This window comes from Bos javanicus, chromosome 2 (genome assembly GCF_032452875.1).
Source record: "Bos javanicus breed banteng chromosome 2, ARS-OSU_banteng_1.0, whole genome shotgun sequence".
NCBI lineage: Eukaryota > Metazoa > Chordata > Mammalia > Artiodactyla > Bovidae > Bos > Bos javanicus.
Window position 1 is genome coordinate 79,887,528 of NC_083869.1, and position 20,834 is coordinate 79,908,361.

Below are 20,834 nucleotides of genomic sequence, written 5' to 3' on the forward strand. Positions count from 1 at the left end.
AAGGATGATTTTCCCAAGAGAGGGCCAGGTGAAAGCTGGAGCTCCTTTAACGACCTAGAATCAGAAGTTTAAGTTATGTAACATCACTTATGCTGGATTTTATTCGTTAGAATCACATCACTAAGTCTAGCCTATATGCAAGAGGAAGGCAATTAACTCCATTCCTTAATGGAAGGAGTGTAAAGGAATTTGCAGGCATGTACTCAAACAAGTATAGCCACTTATTAGCTGGAGGAATTCTCTGTTCTTGGTTTCTGGTTTGTAAAACAAGGACAAAGAGGGTAACTTACCTCCCAGTTTTTTTGTGAAGATTAAACAGGAAAAGAACAGAACCTGGTACTCAATATGTTTAAGTTTAGAACATCTCTGGTGTCTTATGTACATCAGAATGCTGATGGTGCCATTAATGATAGTGTCATTTCAAAGCAAGATACAGTTACCTTTTCAGTCTCTACTGGTAGCATTTGACAAATAGCACTGCCTGTGGTTCTTATGCCTGTGGGGACAGTTACTATATATGGTCTGAATTCTTTGGTTCACCTCATTTTAGTGACAGTTTCCAGATATAGGTCAGTCCATTTAAACCTGGCCCCATTTTTGGCAATTTATTTCCTTATTGGATAAAACAGAAACATGAGTAACAATTACCATGTCTTCATTGCTTTCAACACCTTAGCCAAGTAATCCTCACCTCACCCAGTGAGTAAGTTAGGATGAGCACCCTTCCCTTCTTGGGATGAGGAAACCAGGGCGAGGGTCAAATGGCTTGCTCTGAATTTTACAAAGAGACAAGAACCCAGCTGGAGTGAAGGAGGGCCTTTTTCTCTATCCACTCCAGGATGCTGAAATAACATACAGATGAACACTTTGTCACTGATCATTCTATATTCATATGTACTGTTGTGCAGATATTAAAAAATCTTGTAAATAAAAGCACACTTTGCTACTCAGTATACTTTTTTTCTTTTCGGTCAGATTAATATTTTCCAATATTCTTGGGTATCCCAACTTTTTTTTATCCAAGGGAGAAGGAACAATGAGCAGTCCTACTCTTTGCCAGCCGGTGCCTGCAGTCTGGCTTCTAGTTATTCCCCGCCGGCCCGGTCCCCTTGGCCTGCCCCTCCAGTAATTATATTTGTCGTTTGATGTTAATAAATTCGGGAGTGAAAAACGTAGAAGGGCAGTGCCTTCTGTGGGCTGAGAGGGACGCCTCTTCCTCTCCCTCTTTTCACTGCTTGCCCCGTGCAGGCGGGTCCTGGGGCCGAGGCTGCACCCGCACTCACCGGGGGGCGCTGTGCCGCCGGCCCCGAGGCGGCCGGAGGTGAGTCGGCTGGGAGGCGGCGGCTCCCGGTTCTGCCGGCTCGCGGAGGGGCGAATCCCAGGCTGCGAGGTCGCCGCCCCCGCCCCTCGGCCGGCCCCTTCGCCCGCGCCGGGGAGAGGGGAGTGGCCGGGCGCCTCCCGCCGCAGCGCCGCACTCTGCAGCGGCCGCGCACTCTGCAACTGGGCGCGCACGGGAGCCCCGGCTGCGGCGCTTGGAGGCGGTGTGGGAGCGCGGGCGCAGGGGCCGGCAGTCGCCGGGCAGCAGCCGCTAGCAGCATCCGCCGAGTAGCCGCGTGGGAGCCCGGCAGCCTCGCAGAGGGCCAACGTCCCGGAGCGCGCCGGAGAGGGTGGACGACGAGGAGGCAGAGTGGCGCTCGGCGAGGTAGCGCGAGCGCTTTCCCTCTTCCCCCTGCCCTGCCCGCTCGGTCCTTTGTGCCCGCGGTCCCCGTGGTCCTGACGCAACCCGCTGGGCGCTGGGCAGCGGGGTCTGCGGTCTTCACTCCCGGGCCGGGCGGCGAGGCGGCGAGAGCCGTGCACCCTGGAGGTCGCGCAGGGTGGTCGCGACTCCGCAGTTGCTTCGGGGGCGGTGGGAGAGTAGAGGGCGCTAAACTAAGTTGCTCTCACTTTGCCCCATCCCCCTCGTACCTGTGGGCAAAGTGGAATCCAGGTCTTCCTGGTGTTCACCCACACCCCCTCCATCCCCCTGGTGCACAGCTGTTTCCTGGCCCCCTGGTTCTATAGAAGGAGGCGGGGTGGCCTCCTCCGGGAAGGAAAGCAGAGGGAGAACAATGGGGCGTCCTGGGGAGTGGGGTTCAGGTGCGGCGTGCCCCGGCGGCTGGGGAGAAAGGGCCCGGGACCCGATGGGGCGTCCTGCGCGTGCAGCTGCGCTCTGCTCCTTTGTTCCACCGCAGCGGAGGGGGCTGCCCTGGGTCTCGTTTCCTGCCCGGGATGGGATTGATTCACGGTCCTGGAGAGGGAAGGGGAGGGGGCGGGGCAGGAATGGAAGCAGGAGCGGGCGTCCTGGAGGGTTCTTGCTGGGGCGGGGAAGAGGGTTGGGGAGTGGGTGATGAGAGAGAGTGGGGAGTTGATTACAAACACCCAGCATTTTGTCCAAGGGCTTGCTGTGTGGGTTTCTGGAGCTTATTTGTAATGCTTTGTTCAGACTGCTGCCGGGCGTTTATTGCTGCAACAAGTTGTGTACTTCCTTGAGTTCTAGGCGTTCTCAGTGTTGGTTTGTTGAAATCAAATCTTCTTAATTAGAATGGAAGAAGACTTTTTTGACCCCCCGCTGTAAATCAGAGTATTTGTGTGTATATATGTGCCTGTGGGTCCGTGTTTGTAGCTAGTAGGTATTGACTCGAATGGGTAGGGAGCAAATTTTATAGCATTGATTTTGACACAATTTTCTCCATTGTAATATAACAAATTTCCAGGAATATTTGAGGAGGAAAACCATCAGAAAATTAGACATTGCTAAATAAATGAATCAGGTTAGATAACACCAGATTGAAAAACCCTTTACAGTCTTTCCCAGAAAACACATCATACACACCACTCTTTGGGCTTTGAGTTGAGGAGTCAGGACTTCTGTGCTTTCACTGCCATAATGTGGGTCATATGGACTAAGAGAGAGAACGGTTAGCATTATGGTGAACAGAAATCTTTTTTTAGGGGGAGGTAGAATTGAATGTAAGGTGTTGGGCATATGTTAAGTGACCCTTTCCTAGATTGGAATCAAGAGGCCCAAGAGGATTGGCTGACCTCCCCGGGGGAGTCACAGGGGATTGAATGATGAGTGTTTTTTGAATGGAGTATTCCAAGCGAAACCATTTAGGGAGGAGGCTGACATTTCCAGGCATTCATGGTTTGTGCCTATGAGACCCTGGTGGAAAGATCCCAGAGTTGTACTGAAGGTTAGAATTACTGTGGGGATAGTTTAGGAGACATTCAGTTATAGTTGTCTGGCTGCAGGCAGGGCTGGGAAATGACGCAGAGCTGCTGCTTTGAGACGTCTGAGGGCTCAGGGGTAAACTACCCCATTGGCTGTTCATTTGAAGACAACCAAGTTTGAAAGTCTCTTAACCTTAGAAGGGGGATGAGAAACGTACTCCGGGGGAGAAAAATGTTTCCTGACCACTCAGTGGTAATGGAAAAGAGCTGTACCAGCTACTAGGATGTGGTCAGATTTTTAGGCCAGGCTGAAAAGCAGTGGGATTTGTCCTCAGGAGCCATTATGATGTGCAGCTGAAGTGGGATGCTGTCCAACCGTCAAGCTGTTTGTCGTTATAACTAACACACTGCTTGGCAAAACATGGTGCCATGGGCAGTGAACAGAGGAGACTGCCTTCCTTACTGTTGTCTTGGCATTTGGGGCTTTTTGTTTATGTTGTGAATTGTTTTGTAAAATAGAGCACAGTTGGATTCCTCCCAAGTACTCTTTGGAATATACATTGACAAAATGCAAAGTGTAAGTCTGTCACTGCTACCAAAGACATGGATGAGAGATGCTCTTAAATAGCTGGTCTATGGCCACAGGCCATTCCATGGATTCCCTATTGTATGATGAGGCTGGTTACAGGCTGCACCCTCTTCATGGGATGGGATGAATCATCACTTTGTCAACCCTGGAGTTAAAAGACAGACTCTCCCTGATTGCTGCACAGTTACGCAAAGCAATGAGGAGCTTCTGACATCAGTGGGAAGGAGTGGGGGTGGGTGGGAGTGGTATCTGGCCAAGAAGGGAATCCTCAGAGGGTAGGATCCATGTTTTTAATATTTGTTCTCCTTTTGGGTGAGATTCTTCTATTGTCCCCCTCCCTTCTGCTGTTTCTCATTTTTCGGTTGTGCTGGGTCTTCATTGCTGAGTGGTCTTTTCTTTCACTGCGGAGAGCAGGGGCTACCCTTTGTTGCAGTGGATGGGCTTATCATTGCGGTGGCTTCTGTTGTGGAGTGCAGGCACCACGTGCACGGGCTTCAGTGGTTGAGGCTCTAGGACTCTGGAGCGCAGGCTGAGTAGTTGTAGTGCACGTGCTTAGTTGCTCTGTGATAAGTGGGGTCTACCCTGACCAGATATCTTACTGGTGCCCTCTGCATTGCAAGGTAGATTCTTAACCACTGGACCACCAGGGAAGCCCCCTTCTACTATTTTCAATGGACACTTTGATTTTACGCTATCATTTAGTATTTACTATGTGAAAAAGGTTTTATATGCATTATTCTATTAATCCTCACAACTTGATAAAGTGGGTATTATCTCCATTTTAACTTTTGAAACTGAGGCCTAGGGAGTTTGGTAACTTGCTTAGTTGTGTAGGTATCTAGTAAGTGGTGGAGGTGAGATATGATTTCTAATCTCTGATTCCAAGGTCTGCAGTGTATGGTATGATTATCTTTTAATACTGGGAATGATAGCAACTTGATTATCTATTTGATTATGCTTAGTCTCTCAGTGTCCAACTCTTTGTGACCCTTTGGGCTGTGGTCCGTCAGGGTCCTCCGTCCATGGGGTTTTTTTAGGCAAGGATACTGAAATAGGTTGCCATGCCCTCCTCTAGGGGATCTTCCCGACCCAGGGATCAAACCTGAGTCTCCTGTGTCTCTTGCATTGCAGGTGGATTCCTTACCTGCTAAACCATCAGGGAATCCCAAGTATGTATTTGTTTAGCCATTTTCAGATTTCATATCACTTTCATGTATCTTACCATCATGGATTCTTTCAAAAACCATTATGAGATAGGTTTGAAAGGCTAGATTAGTGACAGCTCTTCAAATTGTATTGTTAAAAAGCTTTGCTGTTTGATGGCCTATGTTAATAAATTTTAAGTGAATGAAATAAATGAAAAAGTTAGGCTGCACGTTTTTAAAAATAAGTGTTTTTTTTTTTTGGCAGGGGGAACATTTAAAGGTAGTGGAATGGAGTAGATCTTATAGTCACTTGATATTTATTGAAATCTATTTTAGCCCATTTTTCTTCCAGCCTTTATTAGAACACTGCACTTTGCTTCTTTACTGAGACCTATGCCAGCATGTCTTTTTAGAAGAGGAATAAGGAGGGAAGGAATGTGATTCTAAAGAGGAAGTGGGACATCAGAATTGGAGTCATACACAGCAGCAGGCCGTAGATTTTCCCAGCACTTGCTTTTTGTCCTGGCAGTCGCCTTTTACAGAAGACATTCTTCCTTAGGGAAGTGTCAAGGGTCTTTCTTTACAATATCCTCTGAGATCATCACATTTCTGAGCTCTGTGGGAACACACATTCCACAGGATTTCTGTGCTCATCCTGTCCCCACAGGGGAAGGGAAGGGAAGCTTAGGCATCCACGTGAGAGGGGAATGGAAGTGGTATCCGTCCTTGGGGTGGGGAGTGGAGTATGGTGCTGAACTGGCGGCACCTGACCTTGACCTAGGAGACCTCTGAGTGCAGGAGCGGAGTGGATCCGAACACTTGGCATCATCAATTGCTTATGGACTTCTCAGAATGCTCCTGGGCAAGTGGAAAATTCCATATTGGTTTCTATTTGTTGTTGTTGTTCCTAAGATAAAACTTTGAAGACTGAAAGTTCTACCTTTACTTGTTTAATTATTTCAAGCTAGGACATCATTTGGGGTCTTCAGAGACTGTAGTATAAGTGCAGTAAGTTTTGTCTCCTGAGGCCATTACATTCTCATCCATTGGATATTTAGAGGGGATGCACACGCGTAGGCTGCTGAGTGCTAACTGGGAGCACTTTCCATACCAGCTAAGAGGGATGAAGGATGCTCTTATAACTCCCATAGGTTTCTTTTCAGTTGCCAGTGTCTTCATCAATTCATATCTTATTAAGCACACAGCTGATGTAGGGCTGTGCATTAAAAAACAGCAAAGGAAATCTGTTGTGTATCAGAGGATGTACAGGGCAGCTCAGTGCCCCCAGAGAGTGGATGTTAGTGATGAAGAAAATGACTGTGACAGCTGTGGTGACCAAGGCCATGCCAACACTTGCTGCTGAGACAAAAGCTGTAAACAAACCAAAGCGTGAGAGTGGGAGGACCCAAGCACAGTGCCTGAGCCTTGGTTTTGTTTCCTCCAACTTCTGATGGTGCCAGAGGATTGAGTTTCTGAACACCTGCCTCTGAAGGCTGGACTGGTTGGTGTGTTAAGGAGCATCTTTCCTGTGAATTTGCTGCCTGAGGAGAGAGGACCGTATCCTTTTTTAGACCCCAAGGATGTATAAAGTACCATCCCATGGGAGAGGGTGTTGCACTCCATGGTTGGTCCTGCTGTCCAGCAAGTCCCTCCTGCTTTCTACCCTGCCAGCATCCCACCATTCCGCATCTTGTGTTCAGCCCCACTGAGGCTGTTCATAGACTTCAGGCCTATTTGCATTGTGGACAGGAAATGCCAAGTCACCAAAGAATTGTAATATATTTTGCTACATGACATTCATGCTGTTGTCCATTAAGTGTTGGGTACTTGGGCTGTGTCAGGCTGCATCCTGTATTCTCCATAGCCTGATTCATTTATTCCTCATTGTTCTTCTCTCCATAGCCTGATTGATTTATTCCTCATTGTTCTTCTTTAGTAGGAGGTATTTGTAAACGGGGGGTTGAGTAACCGGCCCAGGCTAGTAGAGATCAAACCCAAGACTGTATGCTTCGCCGTCTTCCTCTTGGTGCAATGCTCTTGGAAGCCTTGAGGAGTGAGTTTTATAGAGTTAGAGAGCAAGCCCACCCTGACAGTGTCTCTCCCTCCTAGATCGCTTCCTTTGTCCCCTGGAGTCAGGGCTCCTGTGTCCTTGACTGCACTAGTGCTGGGAGAGTTGGTTGAAATGCTTCTGAGTTTCTCTTTTTTTTCCCCTGTGTCTTGTGCTTGGCTCTCCTGCATTATTCTCTCAAGTAAGGGGGACTTGGTGAAACAAACCAAGGAGCCAGCTGTGCCTGGTGATCTTTCTCATCCTCTGCTGATCACCGCCTTTTCTGTGGGAGTTCACTGGCCTTCTGGGAGTTTTCCAGGGCTTTGTCTGATCTCTGGCCTCCAGTCTTTGTGGGCACAGTTATGCTGCTGGGCATTCAGTTGGAGCTCAGAGTCTCATGCATGTGGGTAAACTGTGGGAGTACCATTGCAGAGCTGGAACTTTGGGCGTTAAGACTTTGGACAAAGAAAGGAAGAAAAGAATTGGTATGAAATGCATTCTCGTCCAAGATAGGCAGTTTTTGAAGTTGCAGTCTAGAGGTAAATGAAAATGGATATTCTTCCTTTGCTTAGCAGATAAACCACAACATTGAGCTTTACAAACACCAGGTGCCTGGCTCGTAGATAACTCGGAGGGGCCAGGAGGATACCAGGTCTCTGCTTTCCAGAGACTTCTGATCAATCTTGCATGGACTCAAAATGCCTTGAAATTACACAGATGGCTTTATTTTGTTGTGTTAAAATGAAGATATGATTCAGAATTGTACTTTACAAGTTTTAAAACTTGTTAAAAAAGATTCACATCCTTGAAGAGGCTTTAGAAAATTTGCCTTGAAAGGACAGTGGAATGGAGCAGGTTATTCACTATTGGTTTCGTTATTGTGTGTTTGCATATTAGTTGACTGGTCGTTTTCACTGGCTTTATGAAAACATTTTCTACACACTTCCACCAGAAGAGAAAAAAAACAAACCAAAAACCTTAATTGAAAAATTCCCGCTGGCCCTACTGACTTTTGCCAGTGTACACCTTCTCTCTCTTACCCTCGTGCTCATTTCTTATAAATTCTGTATTAGACTCTGAAGCACTGTTTGCAGTGTTCAGATTGCAAATAAGCTGATCATTTTTTCCCTTGAAAGTGCTTCAAAAGGATCATCACTCTTTTATTCATTTTGTGAAGTCCCTGTCTAAATGCTTTTAGGAGCAGTTTAATTTTTATGAACATAGGGCTTAGGCCAGTTTGCATGGCTTTTTTTTTTTGGCAGCCCTCATGCTGTCTAATTATAGTTGTAATACGCTGACCACAGTTTTGATTTACTTCTGATGTGGTGAGCCATCTAGTAAAAAGTTCTCACTTGCTTGAAATCTTCAGGGTGTTGAGAGGCATTCATAAAAATATATGAACCACCACATTGGGTCAGATTCAGGAATCTGCTTTCTGCCCTAGGAATACTAAGTATTTTGTGACAATGGAAGGAGGAGACTATATAGCTTTTATAGATCTTGGGGCAATCTCTTTAGCACCCATAATTGTATAATCTCTTAAAGACCTCTCATCCTTATACTTAAATTCATATATTCAGATTCTTGAATTGTTTATTTGTATCCTGTGCTGTAAACATTTCACACCTTCTTTAAAGGCAGAACTTGACTCTCTTGGTGTTTTGACTTCAGATATTTAGTTTTTGGAATGGTAGAGTGGTAAAATTGAAAGGGCCTTCAGGCCACCCCCATAACCCCTTCCGTGTATCTGAGAACTGCCCAGGCTCAAAAAGTTAGCCAGGGATACATCTGTCAGTGGACTCCAAGTCTTTGAACTCCTTGCTCAGTTTTCTTTCCAGGGGAGTATCTTTCTCTCCAGATCCATCAAAATCCAGCCTTAGGGCCCATTACCTAAGTAGTTGATCCTGTGTCTGCGCTAATCTTACGGTCATCTTGACTTTGGGTTTCGGAAGCATCACTGACTTCTCTATTTTCTGTGACTTTTACATTCGTCCACTCAGTTACAGTGTCGGGTTGAGTGTTGCCTTTTATTTTCAAATCCCTAAGTCTGTTCTGGTTCAGGCCTTTAAAAGGCTGGGTTACCAGAATGCAACGTTTCCCAAAGGGTGTTGTTCCATGACAAGTTAGTAAAAAAGAGTCCTTGGCCAAGTAAGTATTGGTTAAACAACATTTTGAATTAGTTTCTGTAAATAAACTTAAAACAGTTTCCTCTATGCAGAAAGCCTTGTCATGGGCTTTTATTTGTGCCTGTGCACTGTGGATCTCTAAGAGGAAGATGGGGTGTGCACAGGTCCCAGCTTCTGTGACCAGTGTCCCCCGTTGTGGCAGGATCACTTTGTAGGTAACACTGCTGGAGTTACTACATTGTACTGTTTCTAGATCTGTCACGGTCTGGCTTTCCATGGGACCATGTGTTACTTGGTTCTCGCTCACATATTTCTTTTGCTTCTCTGCCTTGTTGTTCTCCTGGATATTTTCCTTTTTCCTGGAAGCCCCTCTCCACCTGTCACACCTACACATCTGTCACAACCCAGTTTTCCTGAGCTAGTAGCATTTACTGTTTCACAGCTTACGACAGTGAAAATATTTGAAACAAAGTATTGGAAGTAACACTGCACACCCATAATAGTTAAATTACTGGAATTCACACCAAATGCCATGTTCTGTCCTTGTGTCAGCTGACGTGTCAAATGCATGTTGCATTGTTCTCTCTCCCTTCACATGGGTCAGCTTGCACATATATTCTCCAAGCGTGTGGCTTATTTATTTTTTTATTTTGTGTTATTGGAATTACATTCATAATAAAAGTTCAGGGAGAATTGATATCTTTAGGGTCTCATGGCTTCCCATCTGCAACCTAATATACCTCTGTATTGATTAGGTCTTTATGTCCTTCAATGAAAGGACGTGGAAGACCTAAGTAACTTTAATAATTTTATGTGTAAAACTTTTTCACAACTTCTGTTAGATTGGTACCAAGGTGCTTTATGGTTTTTGTGGTCATCATAAGTGGAATCGTTTAACACATTTCTGATTGGTGTCTCTGGTATACAGGAATGGGATCGATTTTGTATTTGTTTATTGATGGGTTCTTGACCAAGTTCACATTACAACTAGTGTTTGCTATGGGAGCCTGGAGTCGGGCGGCTTTTCTCATAAAAGTGTGAAATAACTAACAGCCTGTCATGGAAATGTCATAACTCACTTCAGTTTAAAAATTCTGTATGACACTTTCAGAAGTAAGGGGAAGTGGTGATTATTGGTTGTTTAATGCATTCATGTATTCAGGCATCAAATGTTTGGGTGCCTAGTATGTCCTCGGCACGGTATTAGGTGCTGGGTAACAGTGAGCAGAGCAGGCGTGTTTCTGTTCTCATGGAATGTGAGGGAGAGACACTGCGGAATTGAACACAGATATTTATGACATGTTTGTGAATTGTGATATTTGCTATGAAGGGAAAGGACAGGACACCGAGAATAAGAAAGGTGGGGAGGGGAGACTTTGGCTTGGGGGCGGAGGGAGGGCCTGCCTTAGGAAGCAGGCATTCATGCAGCTGCCTGATGTGTGTCTCCAGGAAGAGAAGGATGGTGGAGTTTTCCAGGCAGTGAAGGTGGGCTCAGAAGCCCGGAGGTGTAGTCCTGCTTTAATAATAGATTGATGGAAATGTTAGTAATCAATGATTTAAAAAGTTTGACTTCTTAGTAAGTTATCATCATAGAAGTCATCAGGAAGATCCCCTGGAGGAAGGCATGGCAACCCACTCCAGTATTGGAGTTCTCTTGCCTGGAGAATTCCATGGATAGAGGAGCCTGGGAGGCTCCATGGGGTCGTGAGGAGTTGGACACCACTGAGCGACTAACACACCCTCATCATCATAGTGGTATGTAATAATGTTTAAGTTATGATGACATAAAAATTTTTATTTTTGGTCAGTGTATTCCCTTTCCTTCTCAAATGAAGCTGCCCAGGTAAAGAGAGCGCTGCCTGTGTGATAGGGCTTGAATGGGGCTACTGCCCACCCCCAAGCCCCTGCGCCACCCCTTGAGCGCTGCTGCTGCCCTGGTTCCTGGTGGCTGCTGGGCACACCAGCGTCCTGGGCTCTGCACTGTTGGACTGAGATTTGCTCTGTGGTCTGGAGAAGCCCTCTCTCTCCTCCTGGGAGGGCTCTTGAGCAGGGCCATCTTTGGCTGTTCCAAGGTCTAGGGTTTCTCTCTTCCATTTCCCTCTGGCCCCTTCTCTAGACACGCAGAGGGCTCTGTTGTGAAAGGGTGGGGTGGGGGTGGGGGACTCTGATCTGAGTCATGCACACTTGATTCCCTCGCAGACTGCACACTTCAGTCGCAGCTTTTTGGTCTTTGAGGCTTTGTATCTGGGCCAAGTGTGTAAAGGTTTGGTTTTCCCTTACGTGATGATGACCCTTACTCAGTGAGACAGTGCGGTTCAATTGTCATAGACTTTGCTTTGGGGAGGGTACTGGGTTTGAAACCTGACTCTTACGCTTAGCAGCCCCTGTCCACGTCCTGGGGCACATAGCTTAATCTGTCTCTGCCTCCATTTTCTCATCTGCAACATTTGGATAATAGTAGAGCCTTCTTCCTTGGGTTGTATTAAGAATTCAGTGAGTCAAAATGTGTATAGAATAGTGTCAGGCACAGAGCAAGTGCTTGGTATAAATGTTGGTTGCTACTCCTTAGTCTTTCCTGAAAATGGATTTCTGAGGTTCTTCCTCCCTTTCCCCCAGTAGATATTCAGATTTGTTTGACTCTAAGCAGTGCATATATGATATGATATGGGTCTCTAGATACTCCTCTGAGAAATGTATAGGAAGAAAGATGACAAAGAAACCAAAATGTTCACAGTGATCATGTTTATTTAGTAGATTGGGGTGGCTTACTTTACAACCCTATTTATTTTCCATGTTTTCTGTAATCTGGTTATGTTACCTCTGAACTAATAATAATACACAAAAATCTTATGAGAAAGATCAGGCTGCTGTTGCCTAATGATTCCCTCAAGTAGGGCAGAAGAGGGTGGGATGCCTGGGGTCTGCCTGTTTTGGTTGTAGTTCATAGGTGGAGGAGTTTCCCATGTATGCTTATAGTTGCAGGAACACACCATATTTAATAAAAGTCTTCAGCAGAAGTATCCCTAAAAGTTAGAAGACAGGGATGTGGGACCTTGTGAGGCTCTTCTGTCTTTGAGTGTTTATTTTTCTGCCATCATTTTCCCTTTTTGTCTCTTGCTGCACTCCCTGAGCGGGCCTCTGGCCATCTGTTACTCTCTTTGGTCTCCTCTTACTCCCCTCCCTTTGAGAACCGCTCCTTTCAATGACCCCATCTTTCTCCTTTACTTGCTTGTCATGTGGAAATGATGCACACATTTCTACAATTCAAAGTAAAGACTAAATTTTATTATTTTTAATCGTAAAAATAAATGTAACTTTCACCCTCAAAAATCTAAATTAAGTTGTCTTTTATTTATTCATATCTAGAATTAATTAACTTCCTAGCTCACTAAAGGCTGGGGGAGTGGTCTGTGTGCTGTGTGCTAAGTCACTTCAGTTGTGTCTCTTTGTGACCCCATGGACTATAGCCCGCCAGGCTCCTCTGTCCATGGGATTCTCCAGGTGAGAATACTAGAGTGGGTTGCTGGGGGTGGTCTTTGATTTCCTAAATCAAAACACTGAGAATCTTGGGGGACTTGGAAAATTGAGGGAGTGTTGAAGTTGAATTTTTTCTCTTTCCTTATTTTGCTTAGGGTTGTCTCCATGGCCACCATCTTGTTATGTCTCAGAATTTTTAAAGTTTTCCAAGCTGAAAGAGCAAAATTCTGGAAAATTATTGTTGTTCACTAGCTAAGTCGTGCCTGACTCTTTGTGATCCCATGGACTGCAGCACGCCAGGCTTCCTTGTCCTTCACTATCTCTCAGAGTTTGCTTGAACTCGTCCATTGAGTTGGTGATGCCATCCAACCATCTCATGCTCTGTCGCCCCCTTCTCCTCCTGCCCTCAATCTTTCCCAGCATCAGGGTCTTTTCCAATGAGTCTGCTTTTTGTGTCAGGTGGCCAAAGTACTGGAGCTTCAGTTTCAGCATCAGTTCTTCCAATGAATATTCAGGGTTGATTTCCTTTAGGATTGACTGGTTTGATATCCTTGCTGTTCAAGGAACTCTCAAGAGTCTTCTCCAGCATCACAATTCAAAAACATCAGTTCTTTGGTGCTCAGCTTTCTTTCTGGTCCAACTCTCACATCTGTACATGACTACTGGAAAAACCATAGCTTTGACTGGATGGATTTTTGTTGGCAAAGTGATGTCTCTGCTTTTTGACGCTGTCTAGGTTTGTCACTGCTTTCCTTCCAAGGAGCAGGTGTCTTTGAATTTTGTGGCAGTAGTCCATCTGCAGTGATTTTGGAGCTTAAGAAAATAAAATTTTCTGGAAAATTGCCAAAATACATCTTTAGAAAGAGAACTTGGCCAAATTTGACACATTTCCTTAAAAGCCCGTTGATTTTAATTACTTTTTTAAAAAGTTCAGTGAGCTTTACAGTTTTCCTTTCATATGTCCCTTCTCAAATAATTGTGAGTGGAGAAATGGGCTTTTCTGCTAAGTTTGTTTTATCTATAGGAATTTATTTTTAAGCAGTGGCATGCTATGAATATCTCAAAATGATACTGATACGAATTTCAAAGGAAATGTGACAGCAATGTTGCCTGGTATCAGCAGAGTAGCTATTTATTTGAGAAATATTGCTAATTTCAGTGATGTTTCACAGTCAAATATAAAATCTAGTTGAGGGGATATAAATAAAGGGATGCTTTCCTATACTTTACTCCACAGTTTGTAATGTTTTTCATCTCCAACCACAATGTCTGATTTGAACATAACGTAAATATTTATGTGTGTTCTTTTTGGTAGAACTTCTGGTATAAGGAAGTCTAGTTTACTTACGGTGAAATCTGGATTGATAGATTGGGTGTAAGGAATCCTCCTGCCAATGCAGGAGACCTGGGTTCCATCCCTGGTTTGGGAAGATTTCCTTAGCGAAGGGAATGGCTACCTATTTTCCAGTATTCTTGCCTGGAGAATTCCATAAACAGAGGAGCCTGGTGGGCTACAGTCCACCAGTGGGTCACAGAGAGTCAGACATGATTGAGCCACTAACACACATAACTGGGATTTAGTATTTACTTTTCAAAGGGATTCATCAGAGTGAAGTGAGTGAAGTCGCTCAGTCGTGTCCGACTCTTTGCGACCCCATAGACTGTAGCCTACCAGGCTCCTCTGTCCATGGGATTTTCCAGGCAATAGTACTTGTTTCTTTAAAAAGGAAACAACATATATGCTACTACTGAGTAAGGCAGCAGTTCTGAAAGGTCTGTACTATCACTGACCCACTAGGCATGGACAAGATCTTATAGCTTGTCTGTTTAGCTTTATATACACCAATACGTCGAGAAAGAGAAATTTGTTGGATTTAGCTGACGCATGCCAAGGGGATGGCATGAGTTGTTTGAGAAATAGTGGTCAAACTGTCAGCCCAGCCTTAATATTTGCAATTTGTTGATAATTTAAAAATGAAACAGAAAATGTAGGTAAAATGCAACAGGAAACTGTTTCCTATCTCATGGACTTTGGGATGAAAGGGTTGACAGCTTCTCCCCTTGGATGGGAAAGTGCCCCTTCCTTACCTGTTAGTCTGCAACCCTGTTGGACACTTGATACTAAGGGGCTTCACCTTCTGTGATTCCACTCCAGCTCTGCACTTGCCCTCCTGGCAGCAGCGCCTGTGTGTTGATCTTCTCTTCCTAGAACAGTTAATAACCATGGCAGATGTTGGGAGCCCAGTTCCGCAATCATGCAGCTGTTAATGTGTCCAGTTGGATTTCTTGAAAGAATTAATGTTTAGGATCTCACTCTGAGGGCTACAAGTAAAATAGGATTTAGAGGGAAACATAATTTCGTGGGAGTTTGCGTTGGATGTTGCAACAGATGTGACATGAAGGTAGCATGGCAGCTGAAGGGAGTTCTGAAGTAAAATTCCCATTTATCCTGAAACCAGGTGACTCAGAAGGTCCAAGATTACTAATAAACACTCGCTTTTGGATATTTTGTACTAAAAAAAAACATCTTAAGAACATTACAGAAAGTTTAGAAAATGAAACTAAAAGAAGACTCTTCTTGAGCCAGCTAACTCTAAACTATCAACTATGACCATTTCTGAATATTCCTTTTCAAGCTTTCTATGTGTTTGTTTTGGAATGATTGCAATCATAGAGTTCATGTATTTTCTATATTACTACAGGTTTTGAAATAAATTTTATAGTTGTGTATTCTGTTGAGTACAATCATTTCCTGAAGCACCTCTTTTTTATTGGGCATTTGGGTTGCTTCTACCACTTTGCTGCTATAAAATAATAATACTATGATGAACATTTTTGTACAGTGAGCCTTTTCTGTATTTTGGGTGATTTGCTGATAGTAGCTGTTGAGAATGTGCTGATTGGGTCAATGATTGTGGTGAGTGTTCTGATGTACCCTTCTTTACTCAGTGGGGGGCTGTAGTGACTGGGTTGGAGAGGGCTGGGGAAGTGGGGGTCTGGGATGACTCCCAAGTTTCTAGCCTGTGTGACGTTGGGAATGGTTGGCACAGACAGGTTGAAAGTGGTGGGTTTCATTTGGGATGTGGGGCCTCCAGACAGAGAGTGGGGTTTAACAGATCCATGAAGTGTAGACACTAGGGCTCAGGGACAGGCCAGGGACTGAGGTCTGGATGGAGGGACCATCAGCATCTAGGTGTGATCGAGGCTGTGGATGTTGTGAGGGTCACTTAGAGTAAAGAGGGAGGAAGGGAGAAGGTGGGTGATAGAAGTCTGGGAGACGTTATTCTGTGACAAGTGGACAAAGGAAAAGAAGCTGCTGAGGAGAAGAAGGAGTGGTGGGGGTGGGAAGTGGACAGCCAGGAAGAAGTGGCCAGAGGGAAGCCAGGGCTGGAGAGACGTTTTAGGAAGAAGTGTGGTGGGCAGCCAACAGGAAGGGTGGCAAAGGTCAAGGTCAAAGGTCGGGTATGTCAGAAAGCTTGGCTGTGGAGAAAGAAGTAGGCAGTCTTACAAGGGGTTATAGAATGTCGTATTAATCTGCGTGCAATGCTGTGACAAAATGCTATGACTGGGTGTTGTACACAGCAGAAATAAATTTTCTCATAGTTCTGCAGACTAGAAGTCCAAGATCAAGGAGTTGGCAGGTTTGGTTGCTTGGAGGCCCCTTTTGTTGAATTACAGATGGCCACCTTCCCACTGGACCTTGTACAGGCATCCCTCAGTCTGTGCTGGCTGTGTTCCTGTTACCTTATGAGGACACCAGTCATGTTGGGTTAGGGTCCACCCTAATGGGTTCATTTTAACTTAATTGCCTGTTTAAAGGCCCTGTCTCCAAGTGTTGTTGTTGAGTCCCTCAGTCGTGTCTGACTTGTTTTGCAGCCCCTTGATCTACAGCCCGCCAGGCTCCTCTGTCCATGGAATTTTCTAGGCAAGAATACTGGAGTGGGTTCCCATTTCCTTCTCCAGGGATCTTCTCGACCCAGGGATAAAAAATGGTAAAGAGAGGTAAAGAATCCATTTGCAATGCAGAAGATGCAGGTTCCATCCCTGGATGGGGAAAGATCCCCTGTCCCGTACTCTGAGGTGCTGGGGGTTAGGGCTTCAGCATATGAATTTGGCACTGGGGTGAAGGCACAGTTCAGCTCCTACCAGGTGGATTCTAGACCTGCTGACACACTTGTTCTTTCTCCTTCCTCTTTGTCCCCCATCCTGCACACCGTTGACGCTCTGCTGCTCCTTGTCACCCTCACGCGGAGCCGCACGAGTGTGGCTGTGGTGACCTTTGCTCTAGTCTCATCCTCACCTCCCCTGGTCCTTCGGTGTCCAGATTTTCTAGGATTTAGGCCTTGGCTGGCTTTATTCTCCTCCTGGAATCAAGTTCATTTATTTGTCTTCAACTCCTCCCAGCTCTAACTCAATCTCATAGAGCAAAGCGTTCATTCTCTCAGGTGTAAAGGTTGTGTCAGGTTAACCCTGTAGTAAATTTTATTTGATGATCAGACTAAATCATTCTGTAATTTTATCCTCATGGCTGCTCATTTCACAGTTAAAAAAAAAAACTAAAACATAGTGGGAACATTGATTTAGTCAGGGTTCAGTCAAAATTTTTATGAGTTCCCCTCATATTTTAGAAATTAATGCTTTTTTTTCCCCTCTAAAGTTTCGATTTGGATTCCTTTCCACCCCGCCTCCCCCCACCAAGAGCCCATGTCATTTAAAATAAGACTTGAGTAGGTGACTATCCCAGTAGTGCCTGGGCGCAGAACTATTTGGGTAGATATGGTATTACTGCCTTTTTTCTCCAGATGTGGGTTTTTCTCTTTTTGAATTAAAAGTATATAGAAGTTTAGGTTGTCCTACTAGATGCAGAGGAGGGAGGCTTTCCATGCATGGTGCTGGTGAAGGAGTTGGGGTTGAACTGTGAGGATATGTTATTTCACACGGTTGGTCACTTTGGGGTGTCTGTATATGTGTTTACACAGTGTTTCTCTCAGTAGTCTATTGAAATATATCAGCATGATTTCTACATAAAAGTTCGTATTTTTGTTGAAAAGGCTATCAGATTTCTCAAAGGAGATAAATTATGGGTAGGTTTGCTGTTTGGCTACCTAAAATAGAAGCACCCAGATTTTTCTGGGCGAGCTTGAGAAGAACATTTATCTCTGTCGACAGTTTTAAAAGAAGTATATAATTTTAAAGTATGAAACTCAAATTTAGTTTTTAATAGTAACTTCTGTGTTTTTTCTTTCTATCTTTGAGAGGCAGGTTATTGGAAAGACATGTGACCTTGTACTCTTGACTCTATGTCTGGTTGTGGGTTTGAAGTGTTATTTTTGTGCTTTCTTAAATGACTTAAGCACTTCTGACTGTACATTTGGGACAGAATAAATATGGTAGTTGGATATGGTTTTGAAAAGCCAACTAGATTTTTAGCCTGGTAATATGATAGTACTGTTCATTCTTATAACTGTCTAGGCTCATAGCTTTAAAAAACTCTTTAGTGACCTCCAGATTGGCTGGATTAGTTGGTGCTCTTTTCCTTTGTAAAATATATCAGCTGATGCTCATAACACAGTAAATGCCCAGAGTTGGAGGGCCATCCTATAGTGTGCTCTTGAGCTTCTCTTCCTACCAGTCTATGCTTATCTGGACTCAGTTGTATTTATTTCAAGCCTATTTATGCCAGCTTTACTTACTATTATAGTTAATATAATGATTTTAAAATGTATGCAAAAAGAACTGTTTCTATGAAAATTCATTTGATTATTTAATAAGCCACCTAATAAGTTTCTAAAAGTGATTACAGCTGATTTAGGAGTAGCTGAAGTAACTAAAGGATTTGCTGTCGTTCAGTAGCTCAGTCATGTCTGACTCTTTGTGATCCTGTGGACTGAACCCTCCAGGCTCCTCTATCCATAAGATTTCCCAGGCAAGAATACTGGAGTGGATTGCCATTTCCTTCTCCAGGGGATCTTCCTGACCCAGGGATTGAACCCGTGTCTTGCTTGGCAGGCAGATTCCTTACTACTGAGCCACCAGGGAATCCCAAAGGATTTGGGAGATCATAAAATAAAAGTGTTCTCTTTAAAACTGTCAGTTATTTAGCACAAGTAGATTAATTTGTGATTATGTAAACCTCAGAATCTTAGTGACTCAAATAATCACACTCACAGTGGGTGGGCCATTATAGGTGAGGTGGGAGGTCAGCCCATGTTGCCCTGGCCCTCAGTCCAGGGTGCAGTGTGATGGAGCTGTGCCCTCTGAAACACTGCTTATCCCTGTGGCAGAGGAAGGGCAAGTGTGAAACCTTCTTAGCTATACACCTGAATTTAGCAACCCCTTAGAGAAGAGTAGTGAGCATTTGTCAGGAATACTGCAGTCCACCCCACATTGCATCCCAGGTGTCTTTATAGCCTCACCTTTCTTTGAAGAAATTAGACCTGGAAAGTGATGCCATGGAGAATGTTTTACAAGAGACCACTGGGGACTACAGTCAATGGACATAGACTCAGAAAGCCTCAACACTACAGAAAAAGATTGGAAAATAAATATATATCTTTATAGGGTTTATTCAAATAATAGGTTTTCGGGGACTTCCCTGGCGGTCCACTGGTTAAGACTCTGTGCTTCCACTGCAGGCGACCCGTGTTTGCTCCCTTTTGGAGGAACTAAGATCCCACATGCCACTGCTAAGACCTGGTGCAATTAAATACATATATTAAAAAATAATATTAATAGGCTTTGGTATATATCATTTACTTATGACTTCCAACCTTAACTGACCTTTTAAAAAAACCAACCAGCCAAACTTAAACATTAGGATGAAAAAGGATGTGAGTCTTAAATCCTCCTCTCTCTCGTGCCTTCCTATTAAGTTAGTTTCCCACCTCTTATGATAGATTTGTCTGTTATTTCTTTTGCACTTACCTTCTTGTTTCATTTCCATTGGTTCTACCCTAGTTCTTATTCCTGACTTCTAGATTCATGCCCCAGCTGAACTTCCTGCTGCTAGCTTGTACAGTGCATTTATGCAAGTAGAAAAAGGTGTCCTTTAGGGCAATCACAGCCCCTCAGGAGCTTGACTTGATGTCAGTCCCCACATTACCCCTTGGCTGGCCCATGTTTATGCAGTGCATGAACTGAACACTGCACAGAGCAATCCCATTTCCTGCTTCTTCTCACTCCCCCAACGAATTCAGATTATTTCCTGATCAAATCTCAAATTTTTGTTGTCTCCATGTCTGCTCAAAAATTTTTGATGACTTCCCATCATCTATAATGGCTGTCCTCAACTTCATTTGCCATCTGACTATCACCAGTGACTGTCAGTCACACTTGTTGCCCTCTGGATGTGCTGATACCAGTAATGACTGCAAGAGGCAGGCTGTGTGATGCTTCCCTCTCTCCCGCCCATTTCCACCCCCTCAGCTCACACTCTCAGCCTTGCCCCAGCTCACCTTTCCTTCCAGCTTCATGGCCCAGCAGGACATGAAATCAGCTGTCTTCTGCCGTTCTGTCTAGACACCATCTTCTGAATAGGTTTCGTACCTCTTGTTTTAAGTTCTTCTCTTTTTAATCACATCCTGAGTGCTCAGTTGCTTCAGTCGTGTCTGATTCTTTGAGACCCTGTGGACTGTAGCTTACTAGGCTCCTCTGCCCATGGGGATTCTCCAGGCAAGAATACTGGAGTGGGTTGCCATGCCCTCCTCTAGGGGATCATCCTGACCCAGGGATCGAACCTGCATCTCTTAATGTCTGCTGCATTGGCAGGTGGGTTCTTTACCACTAGCGCCACCTGGGAAGCCCTTAATCACATCCTAGTAATCGTATCCTGCTGCTGCTGCTGCTAAGTTGCTTCAGTTGTGTCCGACTCTGTGCGACCCCATAGACGGCAGCCCACCAGGCTCCCCCGTCCTGGGATTCTCCGGAAAAGAACACTGGAGTGGATTGCCATATCCTGCTCATTCTCAAAAAGGATCCTCATGGTCAGGTTTCACCTCTTCAGCCATCCTTCTTGTGATTCTCCTAGACCATGAAAATAGTTCACCTTTGAACATAGATGGTAGTCTCTATATTCTTTTTATAGTGAATTATCAGCCCTGTGTGAGCACTTGTGTGTTTTTTAGATTTTTTAAAATTTTATTTTGATGTGGACCATATTTAAAGTCTTTGTTGAATTTGTTACAATTTTGTTTCTGTTTTGTTTTTTGGCTTCCCGGTCTTGCAAGCTATGTGGGTTCTTA

General features: G+C 44.5%; 1 protein-coding gene across 2 annotated transcripts in view; it reads left to right on the top strand.

Moving 5' to 3' along the window:
* Nucleotides 1–1,477: 1,477 nt before the first annotated feature.
* Nucleotides 1,478–20,834, top strand: part of MYO1B (myosin IB) — a 200,084-nt gene continuing 180,727 nt past the window's right edge. For both annotated transcript variants that reach the window (XM_061440561.1, XM_061440580.1), the window contains exon 1: nt 1,478–1,702. The gene's annotated coding sequence lies outside the window, so the exon portion shown is untranslated. The remainder of the gene's footprint in view (nt 1,703–20,834) is intronic.